We start from the raw sequence: 22,824 nt of genomic DNA, 5'->3' as shown, positions 1-22,824 counted from the left end.
GATATATACAAGGCTCTCGTTACATCTGTTATCTTTCAGCGGGATAGAGTACACGCCAGGAAGCCTGCCACGGACTGGACTGCCTTTTTCATTTCTGAGGATGTCGTAGATTGTCGGGCCTCTTCTATAGGCTATTTGTAGTTGTTGTTTTCCAGCGATCTCAGCGTATATCGCTTTAACATATGGGTTAAAGGTGACTGGGAGGCGTGTACGTTCATCCTGGTCAGTGTTGGTCCTCGTACGCGTAGTGGGTGCGTATTGTGAGCGTTGAAGTCGCTCAATTAGACGGTGTGTCAGACCATGGTAACAGTGCTTGGCTGCTATCCTCTTGATATAATTCAATTCGGTGTTGAGGGCTTGCGTGGTGGACGATCTGCTTTTCACGCAAATTACATCGGTAACAGGTTCGGTATTTAGTATAACAAAACATATAAGCTAACAAACTATGAAAGTACTTTAAGTGACATACAAGCTTGCATATTTTATATAATAAATAATTTATGTTTTGCTTATTCATTAAAATCTGTTTTAACATTACCCAAAGAATTTTTCTTACTAATTATCAATAAAATATAACTTTTTATATTATCTAACAGTTTAGTTTAAACTAAAATTACATTAAAAACTTTTTGAATTTTTATATTTGTTATTTATAGAAGGGTCAGATTTCTAACTTTTCACTGTTTTGTTAAAGATATTATTTTACATAAAATCATATGCAATAAACCATTTCTTTACAAAACTTTGAGACATTTTTAATATTTTCATATATAACTCAATCTCACGTCTATTAGCAATATATATATATGACTGTAAAAACTGCTACATCTTGTTTTGTTTCCCTTCATAATGCTTCCATATATAATATTTTTTGATTATGTAAGTCAGTTTGCTTTACTTTATAAACTCTTATTCCTTTGTCAGAAATAGAATAAACATTTTATATTCAGATTATTCCTAACAATCTTACAAATGTGAGGTGATCTGAATAGTTTTCTGCTTTTAATCCTGTAAAAATGACTTTTTCAAATTAATTACATTATTCTTTTATAATTTTCTGTATTTGATTTCATTTCATCTCTGGCTTAAATAATAATTTTATTTGTAGTAATCTTAAATATATTATTAATATTACTTTGATTTATATAATATTTCAAATTCAAGTATTTTCTGAAGTGTACTTTTATAATTTTTCAAGAAATTTATTTTAATTTGTTACTACTTATCTATTCATTTCACTTATGATCTATAAAATATCTGTTTTTAAACAGTTTTAATACAAGTTGGTTAATTTGTAAGCAAAGTATACCTGTATTTATAATTTGATTAAATTTATCATCAATTTTTGCACATTCAAAATATCCCATTAATATTTAATTGTATAATTTAATTTATAGTAGTAATAAGTTGTATTTTCATATCTGCTTTCGATTCTTAATTTTCTATTTTGTTCCTTGCATTAATTTATTCTAAAGTTTTCTTCAGATATTCAGAAATCCTTTATGTTCCATTCCATTCTTCAACTTTTTGTGGCTGTGGAAAATATAAGTAGACATATATTGATTTTTAAGTAATATATTTATATATTTTAATAATAATAATAGTTTACAGAATAAATTTGAATTATGAAAACATTTTAAAAAACTTTCAGAGGAATATCTGAAAAATGTGGTTAACAAATTTATATACTTCAAATAACCTTTAATCCAATCCCGACAATATAATTATACTTGTATGCAGCAAATGTTTTTAACTATGCTGAATGGCTTTCTTCAGACTTTGATATTTTTAAGAAAGTACCAACAGAAAAATTAGAATACATTGAACATTTAAAACAGTTAAACCTAAATAAAACAGAATGTAGGAAACCTCCATTAATGCAAACTGGAAGGGGAGTAAGAAACACCAAGTTCACATTAACAAGGTTATCATTAAAGGGGTATCATGTTTAAAATTCCATTCCTGCCATGGCTTGAGAGCATGAAGGAAGAGATCACCTTTTCTTCTTCCTCTTCTCTTTCATTGGAATATTCTTTCCCAAGTTCACTGCAGGTCCTTCTAATCACTTCTTCCACTGCTGTATTGTCATTGCTGCAACAAACTGATGCAGACATAACTGGAGAATTGTTTGAAAGTGTTTTTACAGAGCAGGTTTTCCCATTCTTGGAATGTTTCTTCAGATTCATCAACACTCATTTCCTCTTCAGTAGCACTTTTTCTTTTGCCTCTATGAGTCCATTTTTATCACTAGGAGTGCTACTGAATCCCATTCTACAACAACATTCGTTATGCAATCCAAGATAGTTCACTTCTTAAAAGCAAATGGGAAAAGGAGTGGAACAAGTTATTTCTAACAGACCAGTCTCTTGTGATAAGCAGCCCTGAATCCTGAAATAACTTAATGCCTCAATCCAAGAGCTGCAACTTTGAAGTGCAATTTGATGGCAAAAATACAACCTTGAAATACAGTTGTTGCTCTTTATCTAAATGGTGAGGGTGACAGCCATCTAAAACTAGCAAGATCTTTCAGTTCATCAGCACATTTTCACAGCAACCACTTATGAAAGATTACAGTAGTTATCCATGTGTTCTTACTGGCTGTGTATTTGCAGGGGAGGTGTGAAACAGGCTTCAAACAGCATGGCTTGAATCATACATGCCAATAACAAGTGGTATTAACTTTTCACTTCCATCTGCCTTGCAAATCAGAAAAAGGTCATTTTCTTTTGATTTCTTTCCTCTGCAGTAAGTTTCCTCTTTGAACTGGAGAGTTCTGTTCAGCTTGCAATTAAAAAAAAGTTCCATTTCATTTTAGTTAAAAATATTGTTTGACAAATACTCTCTGGCAATAGATTTGAAATGTTCTATCCATGTTTCTGCTTTCTCCATATCAACTGCATTTTCTTTCCCACAGATTGACATGCGATAGTTTTACTAACAATTTTGAAAGCAACAGAGCCAGCTGTTGGATGCCTTGAAATCAACACCCATCTCTGTAGCTTGTTTGGTGTTATCATAGCACCAGACACCACAGCATCATATGCTCATGCATTGCAAAAGTATTGCACTCATGGAATGCTTGGTTAATTAAGATCTTTAAACTTGAATTTGCATGCATGTTTTCTCATGTAACATTGTAGCCATCTGCAGCTGCTGAATCTATTGCATCTCTTCTCTTTAGATATGTCAACAGGGTAGTAGGGAGGAATTCCATACTGCTTTGCAATCTCTTTTTTGTCTACCGCTTCCAAAAAATCCTCAATTTATCAGACAAAAACAGTTCTTTGCACTGACATGTCATATATTCAGTTTCTCTTGTCATTTTCCTAATGTGGTGAGAAAAATCGAAAATCAATCAATACAGTGCCATATGTGCAGTAACTGTAGTAGTTGTAACACTCCCATGCAAGCAAGGAGTGAATTGCTTCCCTCAGTACTCATCACTGCATAGAATACAGTATGCTAAATCAGATACAGTATTTCATTACAGAACGGGCACAATGAAATGCAACAGCTGCAGTTTTTTAAAGCACTGGTCTAGAGTGGCCTATTTGTTTTTAGTTCAAGCTTCTAGCATAACAGGGTCTAGGAAAAACATCATGTAATATTTGGGCCAATATGGTACAGTATATGGAAAAATGTACAGTATATGGAAAAATTACAGTATATGGAAAAATGTACAGTATTTATTGAATAAATACAGTACTTACAATATGATAAACAGGAGATCTTCATTAGAAAGTAGAGATACCAAATGGAAACTGCATACTTGTACTGTTTTTAAAACCACTGGTCAGAAAAGAAGTCAGTGAACAATCATGGCAAGAAATTTAAAATTTGAGGAGAAGTCTTTCAAATTCAAATATAAAATTGTTTACAGTTGAAATTTGTCAATTAAGAGCATAATTTCCATTTCTGAATGTTAAATGGGTGGAAATTGAAGGATTTTGATTAGAAATCCTTTAACTGTTGATACTGGAATCAAACTTAAATTTCATTTAAAATCTAAATTTTAGTTAAGTTTGTTAGTATTGGGCTGTTATATTAAATGCAGTAATTCTTTATCAGAAATATTGAATGTTACAGCAAATTTCTATCCTGAAATGATCCTGCCCATTGAACAATAGTGTAGTTTTAAAGTACAATGGGAAGTATAATTCACATTTAACACCAAGGTAAAGTAAATTCCCATGATTATTCTTTCTTTATTAAAAATACTCAAAAGTGATAAGGTCAAATATTTCCATAGGGTGAGCAGAAGAAGGAAAGTTGAACTATTTCCCCAAAAAGCAAAAGGCTGGCATGTATACATGTGAGTAATTTTATATGCCAGCAGATTCATCTCTCAACACACTTTCCCTGTCTCCTTAATGTCTAATCTTTGGCCAATCTTACTGGAAAATCAAGCATTAAAACGCTTGGCAGTAAAGCAGAGTTATGAAGGTTAAGGAGCCGAAGAAATTCCAGAGAAATTTTTTCATTCTCTTTTCTTCACATTATCAGGGCTGGTGTAGTGCAAAGTGAAAATTTGGGTCCCAGCATTCTGAGTTACTGAGGATTTTGCATTAGGGGGTGTACAGTACTTTAATAAAGTTTCATAAGACCAGCCAAAGGAGAAAAAACCAGTTAGCACCAATGAAATACTCATTAGCAAGGATTTCTGTATTTAAAATTTGATATTTTTGACATAAAATTTGACATATTTAAGATATTTTATTTTAAATGTAACCATTGTGATTGATAAGTGTGGCTGTACGCCTTTTTATTCTTTATAGTTTTTTAGTTTAATTTATATTCTATTTCTATAAATCTATTCTTCCTTCCAATTTCCTTTGTTCCTTTGTCTCAAACTTCTGAGAACTTGGACTTACCCGTAGCCCACCAGGAGATAGGGGAGAAACAATAGATGGCTACGGGGCTGGAGGGGAAAACGGACATTCCAGTGAACATACTTTTTGGCCGGACATGAATGGAAAAAGATGTGTGGCAGCGAACCTCGTGATTCAGAAATTGGCAAGTGCTGTGGAAGAGGGCCTTAAGGAGTAGATCAAGAAGAGAATCCAATCAACTGGAAGCAAACCCTAAGAAAACGCCATTTTTTAAGACAGGAGAACATACAAGCATTATAAGTCGTGACGAGGATCTGCGTCGAATATCAGCCGAAAAATTGGGTACCCATCTGTCCTATCATCCTTCTTACTTCCTTTTTTTCCTTCTATCCCTTTCTATTAGTTTTAAGTCCAATTAAAATTTGCGTGCGTTAGTTAAGTTAAGTATTATTGTCGGGCAGCATTTGTAACAGAACTGAACTACACGGATTACTGTTACGATACAAACACAGAGGAACAGCGGGAATCTATAAAGAATTTGTAATATTTATTTTAATTGCTATTCGAATTGTTAAACACAAGATTGTGTTATTAACTCAATCACTTGGCTTTTGACTCCACCTTTATTTTAATTGATCAACACGTTTACGTGTTTTTCCTTTTGCGTCGTACTTCTCACAATACAACACTATGATCAATGTTTTAAATGTTCAAAGTTCCAACAGACAAATTAGAACATAGTTTAGAAAGCCATTCAGCATAGCCAAAAATGTTCTGTTTGAATAATTACATTGCTAGAATTAAGGTTATTTAAAATATAGAACTAGTATTGCCACCAGACCAGTTTTTAAATTCATGGTCTGGATTAATTATTAATTTGTCCAATTTTCATAGAAATTGTGAAATTATGATGAAACAAATTTATAAAAATATTTGCGAGTATTTCATTTTAATGGTTAAAGACTTTTAACTTCATACTCCCACCCAAACTTATCCCTAAGCTAAGAGTGACAGAAAATGTACTTTTAAAATTCTAACTTGCAAATATCTCTGGCAAATATTAGGTTTGTTCCAACCCAAGTCCCTAACTGGTTTAAAACTGGCATGTGCATTGTTCAGTTCTTGACTGTAAAATGACATTGTGCATGCCTCGTACAGTTTCAAATCCAAACCAGTCAGGGACTTGTGTTGTGTTGGTATGTGTTATTATTTATTATTCTTATTTTTATGTACTACTTTTACAATTAATATCGACATTGGACTGTTATTAATTATTTTTGGATATGCCATATGTGATTATTTCATTACTTTAATAATATATCATGTACATGTTTACCTTCTAATAAAAAAAATATTTATTTTCTACTCACAATAGAAATAAAAAATTAGATTTTTTAATTTTAAAATGTTCTGGTCAGCAATTTTGAAAAGGTGGCAACACTGTATAGAACAGTTAAACATTTATATACATATATCAATATTAATTATATATTTTTAATCAATTTTAAATAAATAACCAATTCCATTGTAAAATTAAATTATTCATTTTATATAACTATAATTCTAATCGTAAAAAGATACTTTATGCGAACAATCATATGAAATAATTAATACAACAATGTAGCAGCATTACAATCACAATTTATTAGCATAATTAAGACATATTCACTAGTACTTTTGACAGCTTAAAGCCACTATCCTCAGGTGAAAAAGAAAAATTGCACACATTTAATCTTTGAACATTCAGTTATTGAACAGATTACTGTTTTAATATTTGCATTTTTCACTGGATGCTTGCCCTCTGGTGTTTAAAAACAAAACTATTCTATCTGGGTTGTTTGATTCATTTATGTGTATTATCAGCAGTAAAGATGAATAGCAATAGAAAAAACAAAGCTTTCTGTCGCATTCCAAATTGCAATTTCAAAGATTTATGGGAACCCGATACAAGTTTTTGTCTATTCCCACATGAAAAACAGACGATTATTTGGAAATTGGTCAGTTATATTTGAGCTACTCCGAATTCTGAAAGAGTGGATTAGACTGTTAAGAATTGGCAGTTTCCCGATTGTCCAGCTTTACATGAAGAAGTTATGCTGTCAATTTTAAAACATATTTTCTTAAAGTTTGAAATGCCAGTAATTTTGTGTTGGACACAGGGTCGGATTTAAGCATTTTGAAGCCCTAAGCTGAACTTTGTAAGGCCCCTTACCAACCCTTCATAATTTTAGAAGTCAATCATAAAAAGAAAATAATTAAATCAGATTATGTCTCTGATTTAATATGGATATTGGGAGAAAAAGATGTGAAGTTTCACTAGTCTTCTGTTTTATAACTGAATTTAATTAAATTTTTATACCCATTCCATTAAAAATCTTTTTTAAAATTAGTTTTATCAATTTTTTAAAAAAATCTTATGTTAATTCTTATTAAAAAAAATTAATGAACTACTACACAAAACAAAAAGTAAAGTATATTTTGTTGGTTTGTAAAGTATATTTTGTTGGTTTGTTTTACTACAAAATTTGACTTCAACTTTTTTTTTTGTACAAATGTTTAAGGCCCCTCAAAAGTTGATGCCCTAAGCAACAACTTACATAGCTTTTTACTTGTAAATCCGGCCCTGATAGGACAATGTCAAAGCTGATGTTTTTTAACACAAAAAGGGCACAAATATGTATAAAACGATCTCGTTCATAAAATCCTGGGAAATTCAGGATAAACTCCTCTTTGCAAAGAATCGAGCCAGATGACGGCAGAAGAGGATGGAGATGAAGAGTGCGTCAACCACAAACAGGATGGATTAAATGCATGTTTTAATACCGATAGATCTCTTTTGGTGAAATTTTGTCCCTGTGGCCATGGATGGCAAACTTCCCATTTGAAGTGGTGAGATTGAGTTGCACGTTGATTGCCAGTTACGGTAGAGCAGTAGAGAGAGAGAGTTACCTGGGCGGATAGCGGACTCACCAGAAGATGAACTTTCATTGGCAGTGGTCGCAGTTAATGAGTCGGGTGTAGCCGTCGAGAAGTTACAACCCACATGCAAAGATTTTGATTTTTCGTCATCTCCTGGTTATAATGCACTCAATAAGTCTAACTTAACTTCGTCTTTCCCGTTTTGACGTGCACCGAACTCCGGCCAGATTGTGCTTCAGCCGACTAGATTATACAGAGGGTGCCACTCCACTAGAGATAACTACTCGCTCAAAAAAGGGGGTGGACACATGTCCCGCTAACAATTATTGTTCTCCTTCTATAAAATTTCTTGATAAACAGCTACAAGCAGCATATATCATTATATCAGACAGTAATATGTATATGATTGATTTTACATTACTAGTTACAAGCGACCCAGATAAAGTAGCCATTTTGTAAAAATGCAGCACCTCTATAGTTCATGAAAAATTCAAATACTCCAGACAGTTAATTCCATCCCAGCAGATTATCGGGGCTTGTCCACTTAGTTGGATCTTCAGGTTCCAAAAACCAAAGAATGAAGATAGTGGACAAGCCCTGATAATCTGCTGGGATGGAATTGAACTGACTTTTTCAAATTATCCAAGGCACGTGAATGGAATACAGAACAAAATGAAATTTAAATTATATAATTTTTCAAAAATATTTTAGTGTGTAGTAATTTACGCCATACATTCCAAAAACCCTTAAAAAGCAATTTAGTAAGACTTATGGTACTGTACGTACAGGAGGGTCTAATGATGTGTTCACTTGTTTATAATCGATCAGCGCAAATCGCAACCGTCAATCTCGTAACGGTCAAATCGTAACGGTCAACTCTTTGATAACAGGTGCGTGTCTGGGAATTGTAACGGATAAGTTACAACGGCGCTGATCGATTATAAACAAGTGAACACATCATTAGACCCTCCTGTACATATGTAAATACAAAATTACAAATTAAATCATTTGAATAAGGTTATCCACAGTTATGGGGTTTCTATGGTAGGTGTATTGGACAGTGTTACTGCAGATGTATAGAGGGTCTCCCATATAATAACTCCCTTCAATCATTGCACTGTTTAAGTAATTTGGTGTATGCCCAAAGTGGTATATAATCCTGGTCTAGTACCTTTTGAGATAATTCAGTTGCTGCTCTGTTGTTTTTAATATCTTGATGTTCCAGGATATGGGACTGTAGCATTTTAGAAGTAGCCCCAATGTATATAATTTCCTCCCCTGAGAGTAAGTGTTGTAATGGAATTTTGTAGACTCCCAAAATTTCATTTAATGTGTGTGTGTGTCTATTATTACATATCACTATTCGTAGTGTAGGTTGGGGGCTATAGGCAAAGTAAAGCTGTGCTTTCTAAAAAGATGTGCTATTCTCAGCAATTGGGGGTTATACCACACTCAGTTCATCCTTGTTGTAGAGGAAAGTCTGCAGAAACAACTTGTTTTTGATCAGTTATAGATATAACGAAACCTGGAAGGAGAATAACCAGCATTGCACACGACCCTATTAATAAGCTGCAATTCTTTGTTTACTAATGTCTGGGTGGATGGGAGAAGGAGTGTGCTCTGCAAATAACAGAAGTAATTGTGGAATTTACAAAGTAAAAAGGCTAGAATGCAGTCACAGGGATAATATGTGGCACCCTGTTATTTTTATAATATACAGAAAATTGCAGTTTAGCATTGGCGTGCCGTGACATTTGATGACAGGGAAGCTGTGTTTCTGTAAGAAGCCGACTTCCAGGGGCAATCAGTTAATTGCGCATCAGTGATGGTCTAGGGCAGTGGTTCTTAACCTTTTTATACTCGCAGCCCATCAAATATTTCATAATTTTTTTGTGACCCCCATTTTTTTTAATAATAATTTATATTTGATAATTTATCTATAATAAATTGATTTTTTTATTATTGCTTTATTTTTTATATAATAAATGTAAATCATAACTTTATTATTTCATTATCTATTTAAATAACATTCAAACTTCACAATTAAACATGAAAACTCATTAATTTTTAACAGAAAATAAAATAAGAAACATGTCGATAAATCAATCCAATGTCGATGCTAAAACTAAACTAAAACTAAAACGCCCACTTGTCATAAGGATTTTGCATATCTTTTGCAAAAATATTTAAATTTTCAAAGCCTACTATTTTTCCTAATTATTTTTAAAATTCCAAGCATTAATAGTTTCTTAAAATTGCTTTGGAATAAAAGAAGTAAATACTGCGGTGTAAGTAGCATATTTGCATTTATTTCTTCTGTACTAACAAAGTTGTATGTAGGAAGAAATAAAAAATAAATAAAAAAAACTAAATAGGAAAACTTTGTCTTTCTTATTTCACTTTTCAATATGATATTCAATTATACATCAATTTTCTTTTTATTATATTCTGAAGGAAATTTTGCATAATTTGGTGGCCCCTGGCAAACCTCTTATGGACCCCCAGGGGGCCCGCGGCTCCCCTGTTAAGAATCACTGGTCTAAGGTCCATTCGTATTCATTTGTTCAATAAGCCAGTAAAAACTGTAGGCTTCTCTAAATGTATTTTTAATATCACAATCACATTATGAATCGCTAGCCACGATATAAGGGCTAAAATTAAAAATAAATTATAAAAACTTACTCGGTGAAATAAAATGTGCAATGGATATACATACCTGGTACAATATATTGTTCAATTGTATTAATATACTTTTAAAGAAAATTATAATTAAAATATAGCTTTGTAAAGAAACGTACATAAAAATAACATATTCTTTACTTTTTAAATTTTAAAACAATCCACTTAGTCAAATAGCTCGATACGAGTAGTTAATGGATGGAATCAGAGACGGTCCAGGTAGGGAGTGTGTGTGTGTGCCAAATCCCGAGGGTGCTGATACCGGTCAATGTCAAATGCCTCTTTTGTTGCATCACTAGTATATCTTAAAGGACGCCACAGGGCTGTTGTAAATTTTAAACGTTTCTCACCGTAGCTGTAAAAATCTAACTATGTTAAACTTAATAGTCATTTGTTTTCTAACTAATTCGTTTTAATACCAGGTGTACACGGAAATCAGTTTCCCACTGTATTGAGCGAGTGATTGGTTTGGTTAAGCTTCTGTTTAAGTAAAATTCTGGCTCTTTCAACAGGGTTTTATTTATGTCTCCATTCCCTAATCTCTTGATTATTTAATTACTTCGTAGAAATAAGTCGAAACCAGTTACTCTGTACTTGAATATCTGTAGTCTTAAAAAAACAGTGGAAAGACAAATTTTTATGACAATGGATATATAAATCGTAAATTTAAGGGAAATAAATGTTTTTTCTGCATTCCCTTACAGATGGGATATACTATAATCGTAATATCACCGGTTTAACATTGAAATCTGTAAGTAATATAAGATGGGAGAGCAGAATAAATATATCAAATATTTTAATGGATGTTTTTTTATAAACTCCCGTCAACTATACAGAACTATCATAAAAACATGCCAGTAAACTCCTATTGGTTGGATTAAGTTATAAATCTAGTCTAGGTGGGCAACCTTTTTTATAACATGGGCCAGAATAAATTTTACGTTTTTTCTGCGGACTGTAGTAGTTAATTGACGCCTTCTTGTGACTTGTAATTTTTTTAGTCTGCAAATATGAAATAAATACCATATTTTACGGACTATAAGACGCACTTTTTTCTTCGAAAAATTGCCTCCAAAATTCAGGTGCGTCTTATAGTCTGTAAAATACGGTAAATAAAAAGTTAATTACTACATTTATTTCTTCTATTAAATTGGAAAAATAATTATTAATTAGTTATTTTTCCAATTTAATAATCTATTAAAGATCTCGCGGGCTGGATAGAAACTTTTCGCGAGCCGTAGCTGGCCCGCGGGCCGGGGTTGCCTGCTATTGATCTACTCTACTCATGATTCACAAAATCGGGCGAGGGCGGCCGAATATCTAGCAGGCAGGCGGCTAACAGCCCACAACCGGTCCGGGATATAAAATTGGATGCTTTATGCATGTGTTGCTTCTACCAGCTAAACCGTGACATTGGTGCTCTGTAAAGCGCATGCGCCATTGCCTATATAATCTGGCTGATTGGAAACTGACCCGGTTTCGACATTCCTTCCGCCACTGAATTATTCGAATATACAATAGCAATCTTATCGTTTTTTTCACATGTAGTATAGAAATTTGTAAAATATACATAATGCAGTTATAATAAAATATTAATTTTAATTAATTCAAAGTATGTTAAAATATGAAAATTTATATTTTATAAAATACAAGGGAAGGTCATTGGAAGGTGGAAGCAGCGCTTCCATCGCTTCCAATGACGGCATGCCACTGCAGTTTAGGTAATCTATGTATTTCCAGATCTAAAAGGAGATTTTGGCATTTAGATGTTCTTTCACAGTAAAGTTGTTAGCTTCTAAATATACATCTGTCTAATTCATCTGCAGTGCCATCCCATGTAAGCAAGGTATCATCTACATATTGTAAATACAGGATTGGATAGTGGACAGCCAAAGGGGTGTTGAAAATATGATATTCTATATTCCTCATGATGAGCTCTGCCAAAATGGGTGAGAGAGAGGAACCCGTTGGCACTGTCTGAGTCTGTCTGTATATACTATCATTGAATTGAAAATAACTGTTTTCCGTGATGAGAAGAGAGCATCCTGCAAATGTGACACTTGTAATATTGGATATCCAGAGCTAAGTAGCAGTGCATTTACAAGAATGATGGCTTCAAAATGTGGAACCGATGGATATAAGTAAACAATATAAATTTTATACAAGCAGTACAAACAAGTGGAAACATTCTTTAACTTAGCGGAGATGACCGTCTTAGCGTCCAATGTGGCCGAAGTTACAAAGTCAGAGGGCTGAACTAAAGCTGTAATTTGTTTTGCGAGTGCCCTCTCTAGGATGTATGTGGGATGAATTGCTACGCACTTCTATAATTTTTCAGAAAATATTTTAATTTCATTTTGTTCTGTATTCCATCCACATGCCTTGGATAATTTGAAAGTCTGGTTCAATAAACAAATGTTTGAAAATTAATTGTATTTGATTATTCTTTTTCGCCTGAGGATGGTGGCTAAAAGCTTTCAAAAGTACTAGTGAGTACATCTTAATTATGTTAATAAATCATGATTATAAAATAATTAACACAACAGTGTAGCAGTATTACAACTATAATTCTAAAAAAATTTTTAAAAAATTAAAATCCAGAATATAGTCTTTGAGTAAACACTCAATTGGCACTGATTTCGAGGAATGAATTAAAACTATGAGACGGTTAGCCAATAAAGATACTTATTTTACTTTTTCCTAACTGTTCGTAGTCGTAATTCATTCCTCGAAATCAGTGCCGATCGAGTGTTTACTCAAAGACTATATACTGGATTTTAATTTTTTTTTAAATTTATTTGATTAAAAATATATAATTAATTTAATGTTAGAATTATAATTATATATTTGAAAGTCAATTTTTAGATTAATCTAAATTAGGTTCATCCAAAAATATATAACTAATTAGCTAGTTCTCTGGATAAGATTATTTACATACAAATTATTTTTGATGCACAAACTCTACAAAAACATATTCTGTAATGCAATTTTAAAGAAAAATTCAAAATTGTAAAACTGGTTAATAAGTTTCAAATTTTACCTACTCTAAAACTGTAATGGTTTGTTAGTTTGCCTTCTGTTAAATGTTGTTCTTCAATTATAGTCTGCACAGCAAAAGAGTAGACATGAGTCAGCCTGAGCTAAAGGGTCTATCTACATTAGATTAAAGGGATGGAAGATGATCTACGGGAGTTGACACATGGATCAGTAATAAAATTTGTAAAAAGAAGTAAAACAATAAAATTATTTACGATAAACATATCCAAAAATATTTTAAAAATGTAAAAAACAAAATAGTTGAAAGAGATCAGATTAATGCGCCAAGTCCCACATGTCTTTTTCCATCCCAGGCTGACTCATGTCTACTCTTTCTCTGTGAGGACTATAGTGCCAGATTACTGAGATTTATTATGTTTATTTTAAATATATACTGGGTGGCTATAAAATAAGTATCTCTATTTGGAGCTGTCAACATTTTTTAAGGAATAACCCAAATGAAACCAAAAATGGTACACTTACATTTAAGAAGGGGAAAGAAGAATGGAACAAGAAAAAACTTGCTGATTGAGGGCACTATTGGACCTATTGCTTCAATTGCCATTGTAATCAAATGTGTACAGTGGAGGTGTCTCAAATTTAAGTGCTTTAAAAGATAGCATATCATAACATGTACAAAGCATCACTCCTCAGTTGATCATTTCATGCTCCATTTGGAATACTGGTATGTACTGTACCATAGTCCAGCACAGTAGACATACCAGTGTTGTAGAACCTGAACTGGATTGATCATCAAGGCAATGCAACACTATAACCACATTAACTATGACATTTTCCAATACTGGTATGCCATCAGTTTTTGCATCTTAATTCTTACTTCTTGTATTACACATTATACTTCAAGCTTTACAGCACCCTCTATTGACATTTTATTTACTATTTTTTCTTGTTCCATTCTTCTTCCCCCCTTCTTAAATAGTAAGTGTACCAATTTTGGTTTCATTTGGATTATTCCTTCAAGCTACTGACAGCTCCAAATAATAGAGATACTTATTTTATATATATATATATATGTAGGGCTATTATAACAAAAAAGCAATATACAGTAAGCATAGATATATATTTGTAAATGAGAAATACAGATGTTTGGCAGTTTTTTAAATTTTATATCTTATTGTTTTGCATTCCGTATCTGTGATTTTTTTTTGATAATTATGGCTGATAATTTAATAAATGACCAATGAAAGTGGATAACCAAGCAAGAACTATTAGATAGAGAGTACTGAAAAAATTTGACAGAAATGAACTGAAATATTTGATACACCTCCACCAACTAGACTAACAATTTGATCAGATTTTATCACAATCTGTAAACTAGGTCTAACTGTAATGTGCCAGAGTGATTAACCAGTATTATTACCTATAAAAATGAAATGTTAGTTAGTCTGGCATTTAACTCAAAGCCTACAAAAATAAAAATAATAATAAAAAGATTACTTCTGAGTTTCTTCTTTCCTGCAGATCATTTAGTTGTCTGATGTAGCATTTAGATTTAAAAATGTATCTGCCAACGTTACTTCATGAATTATTACTGTTGTTCTGTATGATCTGAACTGCTGTTTACAATTCTGTGAGATGTCTTTTTTTTTTTATTCAAAACTATGATGATGGCATCATTTGAAAAACTTCTTGTTGGACAAAGCAAATTTTAAACTTTCAAGAATTGTTAATAGGTACTACTGTATTACAAAACGAAAAACTTCTATGTAACAATTGATGAACAGTTGAATGAAACTGGGATTGCAGTTTAAGCAGGCTTTTCGTGTAAATGAGTCATTGGATCTATTTTTTTCAATATAACTATTATACAAGAATCATAATTTAGCATGCTGAAGGATATTGTTATGCCACAATTATAACTACAGTATGATAATAAAGAGACTTTTTTTTTTTTTGCAGTAAGATGGAACTCCTCTGCACTATGCTGTAATGATATATCAGTTTCTTGACAAAGAATTACAGCACTTTATATAGCATGTAAAACACCATCCCCATTTCAGCACAGAAGATAACTATGGAAGGGTATATCATTATTATTGTATCATGATAAAGCTATTTAATTAATGATCATAACTTTGTAATCATTTGCATGTTTTTTTCTGTAATAAAAACTGTATACCCATTTTTGCATCCCTTGTATATAAACAATATCATATATTGCTCTCAATCAGAAAAGCTTAAATAATATAAAATATTTTTTGTACTTCTTTCATACCATCCATATTTTGATCAGATAAAATTCAAAACTGATTCTCAATCAATTGGCAATGAAAAGAAACTATTCACAAATTTTTATCATTCATAAAAATTTCTATATTTGATTAAAATCAACATCATCAACATATTTTGTGCGTGTGTTTATAATAAAATCTAAAATTTAATGAATTATTTTGATTTTATAGAGAATTCTGAATAATGATATGTCCTTCATTTTTATGCAATAATGCTTTGTTGTTACCTTTAAAAATACTGTCTTATTTTGAATCAAATGATTTATAAATTCCTTTTTAATAATCATTTTTAATATTTAAGAATGGATAATAAAAGCTAAATCATCTTAAATGCTTTTCAATACCAATTATGTACAGTATTTTATTGTTATATTACTTGCCATATAAGGATATTTCATCATGACACATGTAAATAAACCTAAATATTTTTAGATTTCATCTAACAATGTATTCTTAATCATAAAAGAGTATGATGTATGTATTATTTTCTATTATCAAATGTCACAGAATTGTACATAACTATTATAAACATATTTTCCAATTAATCCTTATATAATCCAGTAATTGACCACCTATTTTCCTGATATCTAAAATTCCATGGTTCTATTTATAAATTATTCATAACAAAAAAGTATGAAAGGTTTATATAAAATAATATAACAAAAAATGATATTAAAAAAAAAGAACCTATAAAGTGTACTTTTTTCCATAAATTCAAACTATTTTTAATTAGAATATCTAAATGAGAATACATTTTATGACTAACTGTTTGCAAAGTCCAGAAGATTCACAAAATAAGCTGATAATTTTATCATTTGAAAAAAATCCATAAATCATTTAATTTGTGGTTTTTAATGTAATTTAAACATCTTACACTAAATTTCAGTTACATTTCTTCTTATTAATTTTAAAATTTATATTGTTAAAGTAAATTAACTGAAATTTGAAAATACTATTATTATTAATTAATTGTGAAATTTTGGAAGCACATGAAGCATAAATAATAAAAATATTTGTTAGAATATTTTCAATATTTATATATTTGTTTATTCAATAAGTGTTTTGCATGTTTGTTTTACTTAAAATTAAATGTTTTTGGCTAATTTTCCATCTTTGAGCACAACAAAAAAAAAAAAATGTTTTTTAATTTCAGTCATAACAAAAGAAATTTTCAATTCATTCAAATAAAATAAAATTCTGCACATTTTGTCTAAATAAAATATATAATGTTAATTAAATTTCCAACATTATAATTAATTTAATAGTTTTTTCAATGTTCCTCTAACTTTTTTTTTTAACAAAATAGTTTCTTGTTATCTGAATGATGAACATTACAACGACATAGTTAACACCACTTTGTCTCGATAATTATTGTACAAAAATTAAACAAATATGCAGAATATAAAATTATAAAAATAATAAAGAGCAACCAAATAAAAGAGTATGAAACTAATAAAATTGTAAAATTTTGGCCATGTGTTTTTATAATGATACAGTCCAAAAAGAGACCTACATGCTGTCAATAGTGAGTATGCACCTTGGTTGACATAAGGGTGCAACTCTGCAGACGTGAGCAAGCGAGAATGTGTGGCGAGAAGAGGTGATGACGTTTCACACACTCTGTTTCTCGTTCTCATCTGTGTGGTTGTAATAAATAATGAATGAGAAACAGAGAGCGTGAAAAGTCATCACCTCTTCTTGTCACATATTCTCACTCGCTCATGTCTGCATAGTCACACCCTAAGAAAAACTGTATTATCACAGCAGAAAGAAAGTTTGTTTATGGAGCATATTTAAGGTGTAAATTTTTATTTTTGACATACTACAAACTGGAGGGAAAATAATTACTCAAGATCAAATTTGGTATCATTACAATTCATAAAAATTGTTTTTAAAAATGTCTGACATGAAAATATATTTTAAACTACTTCAAAAATAAAATCTTATTAACAAATAAAATTCATTATTCATTAAAGGAACTTTATTCTTATTCATATTATTGTAAAATATGAAAAAGAAATATCTCCATTGTACATTTCAGCTTTGGTAATTTTTCCAATATAGCACTTTCATTAATTTGACAATTTTACTATTTTGAGGTTTGAAGGGATTTCCAAAGTTCTTTAGAGATAGTCTTAAAGTTTAAAAGTTTACAAACCAATTGACTCTTCAAGAAACTTAATCTTTACAATAAATAATTATTGTGTGGCCTTCACATTATCTTGTGGGACTAAAAATAAAGTAAGATCTAGTTCCGTAGTGGACCAATTTTTTTGATTATTATGATGCATAAAGTGTTGGTCTTTCAAAACTTACAATAGAATTCTTTTCACCCAGTTCTTATGGAATTGAATAGGACCTATCAGTAGCTTTTACTACTATAAATCTCTTAATTATTTCAAGTTTATAAAAAATAATTGTGTACTTCAATTTGTCAGTAACATGTTATATATTAGGCGATAATGGATAAATTCAGTCTACAACAGCATATCTGAAGGCAATAACCTTATATACAAAACTCTAGAATAGTGATAGGCAAACTACATCCCTCGGGCTAGATGTGGCCCACCTAGAGAATTCTCTGGTCCACCACAGATTTTAAAACAGTAGTATAGAAATTTTCAATTTCAATGTTTTAAAAAAAATTCATTTAAGGGTGTGTTCTATTTTTTTATATGCAAAATATAGTTGTGAGAATTTGTAGAAATTGACTTAAAAAGTTTTGCATGTGCAAAAAATGGAACCTGCCAAATACGCATAAAATTATTAAAATATACTTATTTGCTTTTATATTTAAATTTAAAAAAAATAATAATAATAATAAAAAGAAGATTTTGAAAGAAGAATTTGAATTTACCACTTAAGGGTTTATATTAATGACAATAGAGGTGTTAATACTTGTCCACACGACCACATCAAATAATATTAGTTGGTTCAGGAATGTGCAAAGCAGGAACCTATTATTAAATGGAAAGATGGCGGACAGGCTGACGCATTCCAACTTCATAAATGTTGAATGTTAGTGTCATAGTGGTTAATTTATTAAAAAGTAGTATTGTTGTTGGTGCTTTTTAGTTTTATTGTGGATATTCGTAAAATATTTCAACCCCAAAATGTCTACTAAAAAACAAAGTTGATTCAGAGTGCCATGTTTTCAAAGATGAATGGACCTGGAAGTACTTTTTCACAGTTGTAAAGGATAAACCACTGTCTCATCTGCAACGAAACTGTATCAGTCTTCAAAGAATACATTTTCTGCCACTTCACTTCAAAGCATAAAAATTCCAATTATGAAGCAATGTCCAAGTATGAAAAAGCAGATCTTCACAAAAAAAAAAATTATGAAGTCACTAAAATTTAAAAAAAAAAAAAAATTAATTGTTCTCAGAAAGCAACTATACATGCAGGTTATATTGTAGCATACAATATTGCTAAAAGTAATAAAGCTCTCTCTGATGGGAGTTTGTTAAAACATCCCAAACTTGGAACATGTATTTATGTCCTGACAAGAAAAAGGATTTTGAAACTAAGCTTATCTCGAAAAACTGTGACTTCTAGAGTCAAAGCCATAAATAAAAATCTACACCACAGTTGGAGTCAAACTTTGGTCAATTTAAATTCTGCTCCATTACTATGGATGAAAGCACTGATATAAGTGATACTGCTTAGTTAGTATTAGAGGTGTTGATAAAAACTTTTTTTTAAACAAGGAATTGGCATGCTTGTGGTCGTTAAAAGGAACAACAACAAGGTCTGATATTTTTCATGAATTTCTGGAAGGGCTTTCAACTTTGAAAGTACCCATAACAAACATATGTAATATTACGACCGATGGAGCACAAAGTATGACAGAGAAAAAATCTTTGTTGGAATCTTTAATCAAAAATACCCCAGCAATAATGCTGTCTTTCTACATTATGTTATACATCAAGATGTCCTGTGTAAATCTGCCTTGAATATGAAACAAGTGCTTGATGTAATCATGAAGCTTGTAAATACTATTCAATCTCGTGGGCTTACTCACAATTTCAAGTTTTTATCAAGTCCATGCAATCTGAATACTCTGACAAGCTGTATTACATGAAAGTAAGGTGGCTTAATGCAGGACGTGTCTTCAAGTGGGTTTGGTAGTTGAAAGATGAGTGTGTGTCATTCTTCCATGAGAAACAGTGGTCTGTGGAGTGTGAAATGTTGGAAGATACAGCACAGTTTTCAGACTTGTTCATGTAACAGAGATAATCTGTGAAAAATGCAAAGTTGAATGTCAAAATTCAAGGAAAAAATGAATTTATCGACAATATCTGGGGGGTCATGTCAGAGGTTTTAAACTAAAACTTGTTCTGTTTGCTAATCAGCTAGCTATGAACAACTTGTCTCACTTTCTGAGATTAAATTCAATAGCCCCAGTAAATAAAGACAAGCTTAATCACTACCAAAGATAGCCTGAGAAAACTTCATCTTTAATTTGAATGAAGATTTCAAGACTTCAGTACCATTGAAAAAACTTGGATATTTTCAGCATGCCTTTTTAATGTGGACTGTGAAGTAGTGAGACAGGACTTGCAGCTTGAATTAATTGAATTGCAATCTAACTATCACCTCAAACAGTTGTTTCTCAATGTCCCAAAATTAGAATTCTACAAGTCTTTGTTGAAATCAAGTTCCCAAACTGATATCTCACACCCAGAAAGTTAGAGCTATGTTTGCTTCATGTGAACAGGTGTTTTCTGCAATGAAACTTGAAAAGAGTTATTTTAGCGATGTAGCTAAAATCTGTCGAGGCGTTCCGAGAGAATAGGTCCAAATTAGATCCTACCTCGAGTGATAGTAGTTCCAATCTCGCCCACGTGTTTCACATCCTTTGTTCGTCGGACAAGATTAATGAGGAGACTGATTCCTTGGAAACACTATATTTTATTTCTCTGCGACCACAGACTATTTACAAAGGTCTAAGTTGAATAACTGTACAAATATGCGTTCGTCGTCGAGGCTGACTTCGGAAGGTCGGCGTAACAAAAGTGAAGGTCGACGTACGAAAGCGTCTCTCCAAATCAGTGTCCGAGGACCAAGTGAGGACAGAGGGGAAAGGTCAAGCGGTGGCGCCCTTTGCCCTACAGTTATATTAGAAACATATTGACAGATGAGCATTTAACTTCACTTATCAGAATCAGTACTTCCCAGTTCAAACCATATTATGAGAAACTTTCAGAAATGCAGTCATAGCTTCATTTATTGAGTTAGTATTAAAAAATTTTCAAAATATACCATATTTTTAGTCTTTATTGCATTTTATAATAAATTATATTGGCCCACCAAAATTTTTTTCTTTTGTTTTTTGGCCCACTCCTAAAAAAATTTGCCCATCACTGCTCTAGAACATACAACAGAACAAGTATGACATATTAAAAGACATGACAACATAACTGGCTAGACTTGGTACTCTTTGGCCTACCTAGGCCTTTGTGCCACAAAAACTCCAAATCCAACCAACCAACAAAAAGTAGGTTTATTTCTATGAAATATACAAAATATTTGGGGCCCATGGCTAAATATTAAGAACATAAGCAAAGGATGGCTGGATCTTGACTAATCCATTTCTAATAAATTCCTGAAATTAGCAAAAAGTCATTGTAAAATGAACAAATAACTGCAGGGGTCAGGCTGCATAGGCCAAAATTGCCAATTAGTGATATTTTAATTAAAATGGCAATAAAAATATAATACTGGCGATAAAAACTAGTCCACTTCTTTTAATATTCAGTGTGAAATTGAAACACAAACATACTTCAGGAAAAACAGCATACTGTGAGCTCCTGCGTGATGGGAGTCCTGTGCATCACACACCTAGTGTTGCATTGACATTACGTGGCAAGTTCATACAGGAAAGCAAAAACCAAAAGCAGTTTCATGCAATGCCACCCAGCATTTTCAGATTGGAGATTTTTTTCACTTTAATCTTGGTTTAGTAGACTAAAGCACAAGAATCTTGATATGACAGAACCTGTGAAATACTGTTTAAGCATTGTGATTAAATGTGTTATTCTAATTTATTCACTAAAAAATTATTCAAAAATGATTTGTATTCCTAAGTGGAAACTTAACATATTACTTTTACTTTCCAGACTCCAAACTGATAAGGTTACCAGCACCTGCATTAATAAGTAAGTAAAACTGATGATGATAAGTAATTTGAAGCAGTAAAAGAATTTAAAAATGGCAAAATGGTTGGCAAGCTTTTTAAATTTTCCAGAGCAACCCTTGATAACTCAGTCAACTGAATAAAATTATTATATGTGAATGCTAATGAAGAATGTCATATCTCAGGGACAAAGTCCAAGTTTTAAAATAAGAATATTAAATTTGCTTTTCTAATTCCATTAAAAACAGTTGGTTCTTTATCCTACGTATCTCTAATACATTGGTTGTCTTTACTTCCAGGTTAGTAATGCTATCCTATTATCAGATCAATGCTGTAACTTCTAGATCATCAAGCAATTCCCAATTAGCTAAAATAGCATTTTCAGACTCAACTTCTTTACTAGAATTCTATTCTTTTCTTTTCTTTCGAAGACACAATGTAGTGACGTAAACTTAAACACTGGGCGAATTTTTCATCCTTTTTATTCGGTTGGACCGACCGAATAAAAAGGATTGACCGACCCAACTGAATAAAAAGGATGAAAAATTCGCCCAGTGTTTAAGTTTACGTCACTACATTGTGTCTTCGAAAGAAAAGAAAAGAAACGAAAATACAAAACATGGTTTCCTCAAGATAGAATTCTATTGTAAAAATATAAATTTTGATCAATGAATTACTTCTGAAAATGAATTACTTTGAAAAATGTCTTCATTTTAATATATCAAATAATAAAATTAAAATCATTTAAAAATAAATTTTTTTTTGTCAAAAATATTTTGAAAATTTAATTTTTATTAATAAAAATTTGTGAATTGATCTAAAAATTATGTATTCTTCTTAAATTAACCAAAAAACTTGATTCATCCAGAAACAATACATTATTATGTTTAAAATACAGGGTGTTCCCCTCAAATATCCCTAGTTTTATGGATTAATTTAGGGAAAAATGTGAGTATAAAACTTTAGACAG

General features: G+C 31.5%; 1 protein-coding gene across 2 annotated transcripts in view; it reads right to left on the bottom strand.

Annotated features, from left to right (window-relative positions):
- Nucleotides 1-1,338: 1,338 nt before the first annotated feature.
- LOC136981316 (protein abrupt-like) overlaps nucleotides 1,339-22,824 on the bottom strand; it is a 135,479-nt gene continuing 113,993 nt past the window's right edge. Inside the window, exon 5 of one of the 2 annotated variants that reach the window (XM_067277625.1) lies at nucleotides 1,339-1,533. The gene's annotated coding sequence lies outside the window, so the exon portion shown is untranslated. The remainder of the gene's footprint in view (nucleotides 1,534-22,824) is intronic. The other variant, XM_067277624.1, reaches the window with a different exon arrangement.

The sequence above is a fragment of the Centruroides vittatus genome, unplaced genomic scaffold (genome assembly GCF_030686945.1).
Source record: "Centruroides vittatus isolate TY-2023 unplaced genomic scaffold, ASM3068694v2 contig_751, whole genome shotgun sequence".
NCBI classification, from domain to species: domain Eukaryota; kingdom Metazoa; phylum Arthropoda; class Arachnida; order Scorpiones; family Buthidae; genus Centruroides; species Centruroides vittatus.
This window is presented reverse-complemented; position numbering and strand designations above follow the sequence as displayed.